The sequence below is a fragment of the Pleurodeles waltl genome, chromosome 4_1 (assembly GCF_031143425.1).
Source record: "Pleurodeles waltl isolate 20211129_DDA chromosome 4_1, aPleWal1.hap1.20221129, whole genome shotgun sequence".
Lineage (NCBI taxonomy): Eukaryota > Metazoa > Chordata > Amphibia > Caudata > Salamandridae > Pleurodeles > Pleurodeles waltl.
Genome location: NC_090442.1, coordinates 427591192 through 427603413, shown reverse-complemented (window position 1 = coordinate 427603413; position 12222 = coordinate 427591192).

The window sequence follows — 12222 nt, the reverse complement described above, 5'->3', positions numbered from 1 at the left end:
TGCTCTATTTTAGTGCTATAGAACAGAGATTTGGCTAATTTAAAGTTGTCGTGATAGTTTCTGATGGCTTCTCAATAAATTTTCTTGGAGGGACTACTATAGTCTTTCCTCCAAGTCCATCCGCTCCCAAAGGGAATCTACACTTGAATCAAATTTAAAGGTAGCCCCTAAGTTAACCTATGAGAGGGACTGGCCTTGCAACAGTGAAAACATTTTTTAGCAATATTTCACTGTTAGGACATATAAAACACATTACTATATGTCCTACCTTAACCGTACACTGCACTCTGCCCTTGGGGCTACCTAGGGCCTACATTTGGGGTGCCTTAAATGTAAGAAAAGGGACAGTTTAGGCCTGGCAAGTGGGTAAACTTGCCAAGTCGAATTTACAGTAAAAACTGCACACACAGACACTGCAGTGGCAGGTCTGAGACATGATTAAGTAACTAATAATGTGGGTGGCACAACAAGTGCTGCAGGCCCGCTGGAAGCGTTTGATTGACAGGCCCAGGGCACCTCTAGTGCACTGTACTAGGGACTTATTAGTAAATCACATATGCCAATCATGGATAAACCAATCAACAATATAATTTACAAAGAGCACATATGCACTTTAGCACTGGTTAGCAGTGGTAAAGTGCTCAGAGCTCAAAAGCTAACCACAACAGGTCAGAAAAAATAGGAGGCAGGAGGCAAAAAAATTGGGGATGACCCTGCATAAGCAAAAAAGTCCAACAACACTCAATAAAAAGTCCTGAAATAAAATTTAAAAAACTAGGGAGCTAGTAGCTCTTCTCATATATATTTGCATAAATTGTGGTCAAAGGGTACAGTATGAAGCACGTTAGAAAAATAACACTGTCACAAGCTTCTTTTGAATTAAAACACAAATCTGCAAAGGCATTCGGAGGTCCCACCCCACTCAATGTTTGGGAAAAGTAGTACCAAATTATATACAGAAGTCTTTATGCCAGCACCATTATGTAAAATTTGGCAGGATTTAAAGATCTTCACGAAGAGTGTTGGATGCTCTTAACTGGCAAGTTTCAGTAAGAATAGTAAAAAATGGTGCAGGTTAAGTATAATCTTTCAGTACTATTTTTCACAATAGAATAGGCTATAAAAAAGCTACTTTGAAGGGATGCCAAGGACTTTTTCAAAGGAATTGTTGCAGTTCATGGCAAAATAGACCACTAACAATGGGGGACTCAGTAGAGTACAAGAGTACTTTACATATGAGTAGAGGCACACGCAACAATTTTAGATAACACAGCAGGTATTCCACCTTCCAGGTTTACATAACACATCCAGCATATTTTGTTTTTCTGGCTTCTACTGTCCCACCTCTGACCCTATTTTGCAAATTCCATGCAGCTGCGGCTCCCACAAATCTCAAGGGGAGCAGATGGGGGCGGGACAGGGATGGAGTGACAAATAAAAAAATAAAATAATAAAAAGAATTACCTTCTTTCGTCGCCACCTCCTGCCGTGTTGCTCTTCTGGTCTTCTTGTGGTGTCCCAGCATTTGCTGGGACACCAGCACAAGCTCCCCAGCAATCCTTGTGCTGCTTTCATGCTAAACCTAGCATGAAAGCAGCACCAGAATTGGTCTCAGCGGCTTGGACTGCTGCTCAGACACAACCCTGGGGTCTGTGGAGTTTCTCCAGCCTGAGACGGTCGGCCAAACACACATGCACACTAAGGGCCAGATTTATTAAAAAGTGGCGCAGCGCTGTGCTGCACCAAAATTGGCAGAGCCACTTTAGAAATCGTCACTTTAGAAATGCAGGAAAGTGCTGCATTTATTAGAATGCTGCGCACCCCAGGGTTTCCCCCTGCCCTGGTGCTAAATTGAGCTCCCAGCACAAACGCAGGCATCTTTGCACCATCGTGCAAGGATGTCTGCATTGAGGGGTTTGATTGTTCATGTGGGGAAGGTGTCCGTTCCTGCACATAAACAATCACTAAGGCAGAATGCAGCACACACAGGAGCACCAACGTTTAATTTTTAAATGATTGTTTATGTGGAGGAAGGGACATCTTCCCGCTCATAAACAATGATTTCTGGCATTTTGCTCTTTCTATGCATGCTGCAGAATGCGGCACACATAGTAAAAGCAAAAAATGAGGAGGAATAAAAGTGTTCTTCCTTGCTGTGCCCTGCTAACGCCACCCCTGGGGCGTTAGATTTTGGCACTGCCTCAGGTTTATGAAAACTCAAAAATCTGAGGCAGCATCAAAAGACACTAGTAACACCCATTGCAAGCCCCTTCAATGCAAAGGGCTGCGTGTGAATGGTCCGTATTTACAAGGTGGCGTTAAACCACAAAAAGTGGCTTAATGCCATCTTGTAAATACGGCACAGGGCATTGCGCCACCAGAGTATCACAAAAAGTGACACTCTAGTGGCGCTAGGGGCTCTTAAATATTCCCCTTAGTGCACTCCATTCCTCACCCCTCCCACCTCCCATGGCCCAGCCCCAGCCCTCCCTGAACACACCTGAGGCAGCAGATGAAAGATAAAACGATAATTATATATATTGTTTAATCTTTCCTCTCCTGGCTTAGTCAGGGGGCAACGCTCCTTCAAGATTGCAAAGGAGCCGCCACTGATTCCATGATTTCCAAATATGTTCTCAGCTAGTATATTGTAGAGTGTTCTATAAAGACCTGATTACACACTTTTCTACTTTCTAAAATAAACTAAGCAAAAGTTTTTTATTTTTATAATTCTCCAGTTAGTGCACGTTGCAAGCCTCCTCAATGCTAATAATGAACATTATTTGCTCATTTTACATAGGATAAAGGAACTTTACAGACTTTGCAGACTGTCATTGCACTTTCTGGTCTGCCTTGCAAAGAGAAGTTATTGGCAGTAGCAGAAGAACGCTGGAAGAGATATTCAACCACTGTCTCTCTGTAAGTCTCAAGCTCCCCAGATGTTTACAGCCACTTGATGCCCCTGTCAGCCATTAAATTCTTTTAATTCTGCTGAAGACTTTAAAACAAAGCTTTCAACACCCTATAACAAATGCCAGCACATCATTGTGTAGATCCTGACTCAGTGTCTCAGATCCCAGGCTCCTAGCAAACTTTGGAATAGGCATCAGGTGAGCAGCAGACAGGAGAAATACAAGATGAAAAGCTTCCTATTCCTTCCCTGATAAAAAGATTCCAAACAGGTTGGTTCATCTGGTGAGCAGCATTGTAGGGTGCTGTAAGTTGTTCACAAACTACATGTTGAGGACCACCTACCAACACCATTCTTACTGTGTACCATTCAAAGACTTCAACGGCAGAAGAGTATTGCAATCGGAGCTTCTATGTGACCCAGAAAGACATCTATGGCCACATTTGAAGTTGCAGTGACATGTGCAATAATGTATCTATTTAGCCTCTTAGTCAAACAAGAGGAATGTTTCCTGAATTAATTAAATTGAGTAACCTACTGTGTCCCGACTGTGTTCACCATGACTAGTAAGTCATCGTAAATCAGTGCATGGGAGAGACTTCTATGTGCTCATAGTTAATTAAAAAACATCCATTTATTTATATTGTGATTTCTACAAAGCACTGCTAATACTTCCTATTGGCCACCAGAGAATGGCGAACCGCTGATTTGTAAGTGGTTCATCAGATGCATACAATGTCAACTAGTGGGTTTGGCTGCTTTTTTATGTTATGTGAATTTGTATAGTGTACTAATCACCCAAAAGGGTATACATATGTTTGGTCAGGTGTGTAGGTTTGTGGTTCCAAAGTATATATACAAAGAGACAGGTTTTCTTGTAGAAATGAGCAGGAGGCTCTGATATGTTGAGGGAGATTGTTTCATGTCTTGGGTGCGATGTAGGAGAATGAGCAACCTCCAGTTTTGCTTTTGCAGATGCGGGGAATGTGTGCGAGTGAGAGTGAGGCAGAGCGTGGGTATATGGTGGGTTGGTAAAGTGTATAGGGCTCTTCAAGTATTATGATCCAGTGTTGTGTAGGGCTTGAGCTGGTGTGTTCTAGCAGCATGCCTAGCTTTAGATGTGGTGGATCTCAAAATAACAGGCTTTTACCATAATTCCAAAGACTTGGCCTCAGTGGGGCAATTTTTAAAGATCTCTAAAATTAATTTTGGGAGTGTTGTCATGATAAACATTTCCAAAATGCTTTGGCTCCCCTTAAGCTGGATTACATTTAGCAAAGAGACTGGTCTGGAAAGAGAAAGTTTTACATCATACTGTTGCTGAAAGATGTCCATTGCCTTCTGATACCATCGGAATTTATTTTAAATTGGGCTGCATCACTGTTTAGGTACTTAATCATCAACATTACTCATACCCATACTTCAGAGGCAGAGTTGATCTAGGGCTGGAATCCAGTAAATACACTTTCACCAAGAATTTTCAAGAACTGCTCCTAGCTGTGGGACACACACTCTCTGCCTGAAGACCTTAGGGGTCTAAATAATCGCCTTCAAGTTAGGAACATTTTAAAACTCACCTTTAATCCTAAGTGCATGCTTTTCTACTCATAGGCAATGCCTGCTGGTTTGGGACTTTAGGAACCAACAATTAATTGCTAAATGCATCAGCCATGTTATCTATTACATGAGGGAAAGCTTTCTCTGAATTAGGAGAAAAACAAGATACTATTCTACAGAGTGACCCAAAAAATTATTAATAACCTGCTTTTGCATGCCCTCTTGTACTGGGTCAATGCCCAACTCCACTGCAAAAAGAAAATCTAGTAGTCTTATTTGACTCTGAGTTATCCTTCACTCCTTTGTTCAATTCAGTAGTAAAAAGTGCAAACTCTCAATTTTCTCTAGTTTGCAGATGTACGTAGTATAACATGCGTATTGTCTAATTGAACTGTCAAGAGCCCTCATAGTTTGGAGGCTGCAAAATAAAACATATGTTATGTTGTAACTGAACTAAAAACTGCCAGAATGTGGATGAACCTTAATAAGTGTTAGCACGTACATCCATCCCAAAATACTCTACTGGCCCTGCAACCCCAAGGGATCAAATTTAGGGTTTTGTGTTACAGGCATAATGATTTTTGAGGAAGACGACCTAGTCTACCTGCAAAATATGGGTGCATATATGTACACAAAGAACTTACAATCCTGATAAAGCGGCGGTAACACCGCCGACAGGCCAGTGGTAAAAAAAAATTGAATCATGGCCACAGTGGAAACCGCCAACACAAACAGCCACTTTAACACACCGACCTCCACGGCGTTAGCAACAAAATCCACGGCGGTAACCGCCAACAGGCAGGCGGAAGACAATGTACCGCCCACAACATTACAACACGCCTATCCGCCAGCTTTTCTGGAGGGTACCAACACCATCAAAAGCACGGCGGAAACAGAACACTGAAGGGAAATGACTCACCTCTCGGAACTCAAGGAAGAACCACAGTGCCATGGAGCTTGAGCTGCACTTTTTCCCAATGCTGGTGTACCTTCTAATACACCAGGAACACGAACGTCAGCGAAGACGACCACGGTGAGTACTGCACCTAGCACACAAGGGAGGGGGGAGGAAAAAGAGAGTGACACACACATGCAACACGCAACACCCCTACCTCCACCCCCACACCCAACACCATACACACAAACAGATGCAACAACATTACATATGCACTTCGTAACCCTCAGGAATAACGCAAGGACAAAAGAAATGAATTAAAATGAGTGTAATAGTACAATTTTAGATAAATACGTCTTTAAACAATAAACAGTATGCACAATATATACAATATATAAAAAAGGAGGGACAATGCCCACTCCAAAATGTCCGTGGCCCACTGGGCCATAACACATAGGCCACGGCCACACTTGACTCCTGCCTCAATACTGAGAGAACACTGCAGGGGCATCAGGTCGAAAACACACAGGCACCTCAGTCTCTCAAGTAGGTGGTTTGCCCACTGCTTGGTTCTGCTGCTGATGGCAGTGGTGCTGCTGGTGGCGGTGCATGTGGCGGTGCTGGATGCAGTGCAGGTGGCGATGCTGGCAGTGGTGGTGGTAGCCTCCAGGCCTGCAGCCTCGGACGGCTACCCACTGGGCTGCTGCTGCTGGCAGCGGCGCTGCTGGCAGCGGTGCAAGTGACGTTGCTGGCCACGGTGCAGGTGGCGGTGCTGGCAGCGGTGGTGGTAGCCTCCAGGCCTTCACCTGCAGCCTTTTACGGCTGCCCACTGGGGCTGCTGCTGCCGGCAGTGGTGCTTCTGGCGGCAGTGCATGTGGTGGTGCTGGCCATGGTTCAGGTGGCGGTGCTGGCACCAGTGCAGGTGGCAGTGCTGGCAGTGGTGGTGGTAGCCTCCAGGACTTCACCTGCAGTCTCGGACTGCTGAAGTGCCATGGCTGGTGTTGTGTGCCACTTCCTGCCCTTGGTAGATGGTGGTGCCTCCTTGGTACTGCCAGCTAGTGTCTTTTTCTTGCCCTTGCTGGCTGGTGGTGCCTCCTTCCCCTGGCTGGCCGGTGTTCCCTTCTTGCCCTTGCTAGGCGGTGGACCCTTCTTGGCCTTGGCAGGTGGTGCTGGCACACTGGCTGGGCTGAAGGGTAACTCAATGGAGCCTCTCGCACCTGCAGTTGCTGCAGAAACCGCAGTGGACTGGGTGGCTGAGGTGCTGGGCTGGGTTCTAGCCATCCTGGCCCGAGGTGAAGGACAGGGGGGATGAGGGGTAGGGAATAGGTCAATGGTGGTGAGGAAAAGCTTCTTAGGGACACTGGGGTGAGAAGAAGGTGAAGGTCTGGGTGTGGAGGAAGAGGGAGGTGTCAGTCTGCTGTGTTTGGGTGCAGGTGCATGGGTCGGATGCTGTTGTGAGGTGGATGGCTGTTGGGTGTCTGAGTGCTTGCTTTTGTGTACTTTGGGATGAGGGGGCACAGACAGTGGGAGAGGACACAGGGGACGTGTGCATGGATGCGGGGGTGGTGACTGCCAAAGAGGGGCGTTTAGTGATAGGCGTGCTGGTGATGGAGGTAGTGGATGAGGATGTAGTGCATGCAGGTGTGAGTGGAGACGCTACTGGGAGGGAGGTGGATGACGAGGAGGGGGACACAGTGGATGCAGTGGATGTTGGTGTGTTTGCATGTGGATGGTGCTTGTGTGAGTGCCTGTGAGATGAAGTGTGGTGCTTGTGTTTGCCTGAGCCACTTCTGTGTGTTGATTTGGGTGATTGCTGGTCTGAAGGAATACTTGGGATAGGCTGGGGTTGAGGGGATTGGGACTGGGTAGAGGAAGTTGGAGGGGGGAGGCTGGAGACAGGGACAATGGCTGCCATCAGTGAGTTGGCCAGAGCCTGGAATGCTCTCTGTTGGGCCGCCATTCCAGGGTGAATGCCCTCGAGGTAAGCATGTGTTTGTTGCAAATACCCTGCTACACCCTGGATGGCATTCAGTATGGTTGACTTCCCAACAGAGATGTATCTCAGGAGGTCAATAGCCTCCTCACTGAGGGCAGTAGGGTTGACTGGGGCAGGGCATGAGGTGCCTGAGGCGAAGGAGATGCCCACCCTCCTGGGTGAGCGGGCGCGGGAACCATGCTGAGGGGCTGCTGGGAGGGCGGTGCTGGTACAGGGGTGGCGGCTGTACCTGTAGTTGGGGTGGGCACAGAGGTTTCCTCCACTGCCAGGGAGCTGCCATCGGAGGATGTGTCGCTGTCGGTACTGTCCCCTCCTGTCTCGATCGTGGTGCTCCCCTCTCCCTCCATCCTACTGGTGCCCTCACCGTTGGTGGATCCGGCCTCCAGGCCCAGGTGGGATGCAGCTTCCCCCGTCGCCTGTGTCTCAGCTCCTCCGCCAGATAATGCTAATGCACACAAGGACAGGGTGACAAAACAAAAAGGGGGGGAGAGGCAGAGGATATACTTGGTCAATGCCAGCAACATCACTACACTTGGTGTACACAACTCACAGGGAACAGCCCTATGCACTAGGCCATGCACTACCAGTTACAATGATAGTCACCAGCCCATGGGGTAGAATGCCTAACACCATTAGCTGCACACCTGAAATCCACAGGACCCTGCCCAGCAGTAGATGCCCACTAACATTATTGGGTTTGGAGTGCATCTGAGCTTGCCGATCATTGCACATACCCTGCGATGTTCACCCTGGCCTAGGGGTGCCCACAGCCCCAATCCCCCACCCAGGTAATACCTTAATGCTCACAAAGTCATGATTCTGAATCTGTACTCACCCCCTGTGGCTGCTGTGATGCCTTCAGGCACCCATCCAACACCGGATAGGCCACCGCCAGGATGCAGAACATCAGGGTCAGGGTACGACAGGCAATCCTTCCTCGTTGGGAGTCCAGCCCCAGCTGGGTCGCCGCCGTCTTCCTTGCCTAGTGGTGCAGGTCCTCCCACCGTTTGTGGAAGTGGATGCTCCGCCTGTCAAAGGCGCCCAGGGTCTGCACCTGCTTGGCGATGGCACACCAAATACCCTTTTCTGGTGGGCGCTGACCTGCAGAAAAAAACAGCAAAAAAGGTATTAGTCATACCGTCCGTACTGTTATACTCATGGACCAACTAATCTCCCCATCCCCTTACGCACATACATTGACCACCATACATGCAGCACTCTGCCCAAGACCCCTCAGACCCCCCCTACACGAGGTTTACACTCACAGCAATCCATACATTCATGGCCCACGCATCATGCTCACAGTGTACTCACCTGTTTGTCTGGAGGGCCATAGAGTAAAGGGTACTGGGGTAGGACCCCATCCACCAGTCTCTCCAACTCCTCCGAAGTGAAGGCAGGGGCCCTTTCCCAAAGACACTCGAGCCATTGTCGCTTCCAGACACAGGTCACAGCAGCACCTGCAGTGTAGGTCCTCTCCTGTTGAAGGTCAGGTAGCAAGTGAGTGCACAGATAGAAAATGACGGTCACGTACGCGGCGGTGCGTACCGTCACCGCCAGCGTACCTCGCCATTGGCTTCTGGAACCCATAGAGCCCAATGATAACCAATGCACGAAGCCAGTGGAATTACCTCATTTCCACTTGTCCCTCCTCACAGGTCAGGCAGCCGCCATTTCAGGGGGTCACAGGCAATGGCACCTAACTGCGTCACAGCAGACATTGGCTTATCAACTGACTTACTAGTTCACATTCTGTTTCTGTAAAGCAAAAATTGCATATTAATGTTGAAATATGTATGAATATGACCTTCTGCTCACCATTTTTCACCCTAGAGTTCAACCACTGAGGATGAATAGGAGATGGGCACATCCTCCCGTGAACAGACCCCTGGTGGACCTGGTGACAATGGAGGACAGGCACATTATCCTGACCTACAGACTTGACACAATCCAAGAACTGTGTCCCCAATTGGAGCAAGGCCTGATCTCAGCTATTCGCCACCCCACTGGTATCTCCCCTCTAGTGCAGATCCTGTTAGTGCTCCATTTCCTGATAAGTGGTTCCTTCCAAGCGACAGTGGCCATGGCATCAGGGATGTCACAGCCTATGTTCTCAAACATCCTGACGAGAGTGCTGTCTGCCTTGCTGAAACACATGCACAGCTACATCGTATTCCCCCCGGTGGAGGATTTGGCCAGTGTTCAGAAATAGAAAAAGCATTCACTCTCATTGTGCAGATGGTGTGTTTGGCGGACCAGTACATCTCCCATGTCAATGCCAAGTACACTGGCTCTGTGCATGATGCCTTTATCTTGAGGAATAACAGCATCCCATATGTGATGTCTCAACTCCAGAGGCACCGGGCGTGTCTAATAGGTGAGCCCATGGTCCCCACCCAGTTGATGTAGGTATATGTCAAACAGCAGTCCTCCCTTCTTCCCTGTTGTCCTGTGCCTCTGTCCCCTGAATCGTTTGCCCACTGCTACTGACCCCAGGTCCCTGATCGTCCTGTGTTTGTGGAGTTGCCTGGGGTTCCTGTTGTGGTGGACACACTGCTGATTGCTGTGTCCTGGGGACAGAAGGATGGGCACACTGGGTGGGTGCTGTGCTGGTGTTTCTTGAGGGGGAGGCTCTGTTGTGTGTTCGGACTGTGCCTGGGTAACCGACTGTCCAGAGGTCCCTGATGGGCCAGGTTGGTCATCGTGATCCAGGTGTGCAGAGCTGCTATCATCACTGTGGGCCTCTTCTTGGGGGGGGGGACTGGATGTGGCTGGCATCTCCTCTCCGGTGACGTTGAGTGGGGGTGTGTGGGTCTGTAAATGCAGTGTTATTGTTTCTGCATGTGCCATCTTGTGCATGGGTACGTTTCCCTCTATGGTTGTTAGTAGCAAGACAGCTTTGGCTTGTGTGAGTTGTGATTGGTTTGGCTAAGTGATTGTCACTAGTGTGCATGCTGTGGTGATGGGTGTCCATGCAGGTCTGTGAGTGGTGTGCATGCATTGTTGTTGCATGCAGGGCTTAGTATTGGGATGGGTGGGTTGTGATGGTGGGGTATATGTGAGGTGGTGTGGTGATGTGGGTGGGGGTAGGGGTTGTTGTTTGTGATGGCATGCAAGTAGGGTGGGGGATAAAGTAGTAAAGATTTGACTTACCAGAGTCCAGTCTTCCTGCTACTCTTGCCGGGCTCTCAGGATGCATGATCCCCAAGACTTGCTCCTCCCATGTTGTTAGTTGTGGGAAAGCAGGTGGGGGTCCACCACCAGTCCACTGTACAGCTATCTGGTGTCTTGCAACCACGGAATGCACCTTCCCCGTAGGTCGTTCAACCTCTTCCTCATGTCATCCCTTGTTCTTGGGTGCTGTCCCACGGCATTGACCCTGTCCACGACTCTCTGCCATAGCTGCATCTTCATTGCATTGATGTCTGCTGTACCTGTGATCCGAATAGCTGTGGCTCTACCTGGGTGATTTTGCCAACCGTGACCTTTAGCTCCTCCTCTGAAAACCTGGGGTGTCCATGTGGTGCCATGGGTGTAGTGTGAGTGGTATGAGTGAGAGTGTGTGGGGCGATGTGTTGCGGTGTGTGCTGTGAGGTGCGTGGATGGTGTATGGGTGATGGTGTTTTGTGGCTCAGATTTGGTGGGTGCTCCTGGCTTATCTCTCTCTCACTTTCCAAAATCTTTGGGTCATAAAGGGTTGTGGGTAGTGTGTGTATGTGTTTTATATTGGTGTGGGTGTGTGGGCGTGGTGTGAGTATGTGTGTCAGGTGTGTGTAGTTTGAATTGTCCAAAGTGGTGTTCTTTTGTTAGTGTGTGTGTATTTTGAGCGCGGCGGTGTGTATCACCAATGGCTTACCGCAGTTGAATGACCACCGCAGTGATTCGTGGATCATGGTGCTGTGGGTGTATTTCTGTTGGCTTAACGGTGTGTTTTGGTACCGCCAGTTTATCACTGACCTTTGGTCTGGCAGACTTGTGTGTGTGTCTGTATAGTGGTGGATTTCTATGTGTGGGTCATAACATGGGTAGCGGTATACCGCTGCTGTCGCGGTATGTTGGCGGCAGTCAGCATGGTGTTAAGCAGCACTTACCGCCAATGTTGTAATGAGGGCCTTAATATCTAAAAACCCTGTCCAACAAAGCAAATCCAGATGAAAACAGCATGAAGGATGAACTATCAAAGTCCTGAGTTCATTTGAATGGAATGAGTTTAACCCAGCTTTAGGATCCCAACGACCTACCTCAAACTCAAAAAAGATGTGCATGCTTATGATACGTCACTTTAGGAATACAGTTCCAGACGAGGCCTGGAGAAACAACAAACCCTAGCAACTTGGACATGCTCACTATATAATTGGACTAGACCAATTGCATACCTTTTTCATTACAAACACCTTTAATGAGTCCTATTTCTTTTCTTGAAAGACCCCAAACTTCTGATGTCACAGTCTCCCTCAAATCTTCGGCCATGTCATTGCATGTCATCATTAGGCATAATGTGACACTCATGCACTGCTCTACAATTTTACAGGGCATGTCTTTCTCATTTGTCTGAATCTCTGCTCCTTCAGACGTGCAACTGATAGAACAATTCAGCTTACACAACAGATCACAGACTTGAATCACAGACCACAAATTGGTGCTTATCTTCAAGTGAACCTATTTTAACAAGGACATACTGTTACAGGATTTGTCAATTGCTTATTAGCGACTCCTACCACCTGAACGCTCTTTCCTGAAAGGGTCAAATTTGTTACTTCAGCAGTTCTGACAGTGAAACGTGTAGCTCCACTGTCCACCTCATGGACCATAACATTTGCATTTACATGGGGACCACATTGATCTACTTCTAAGGATGCACCT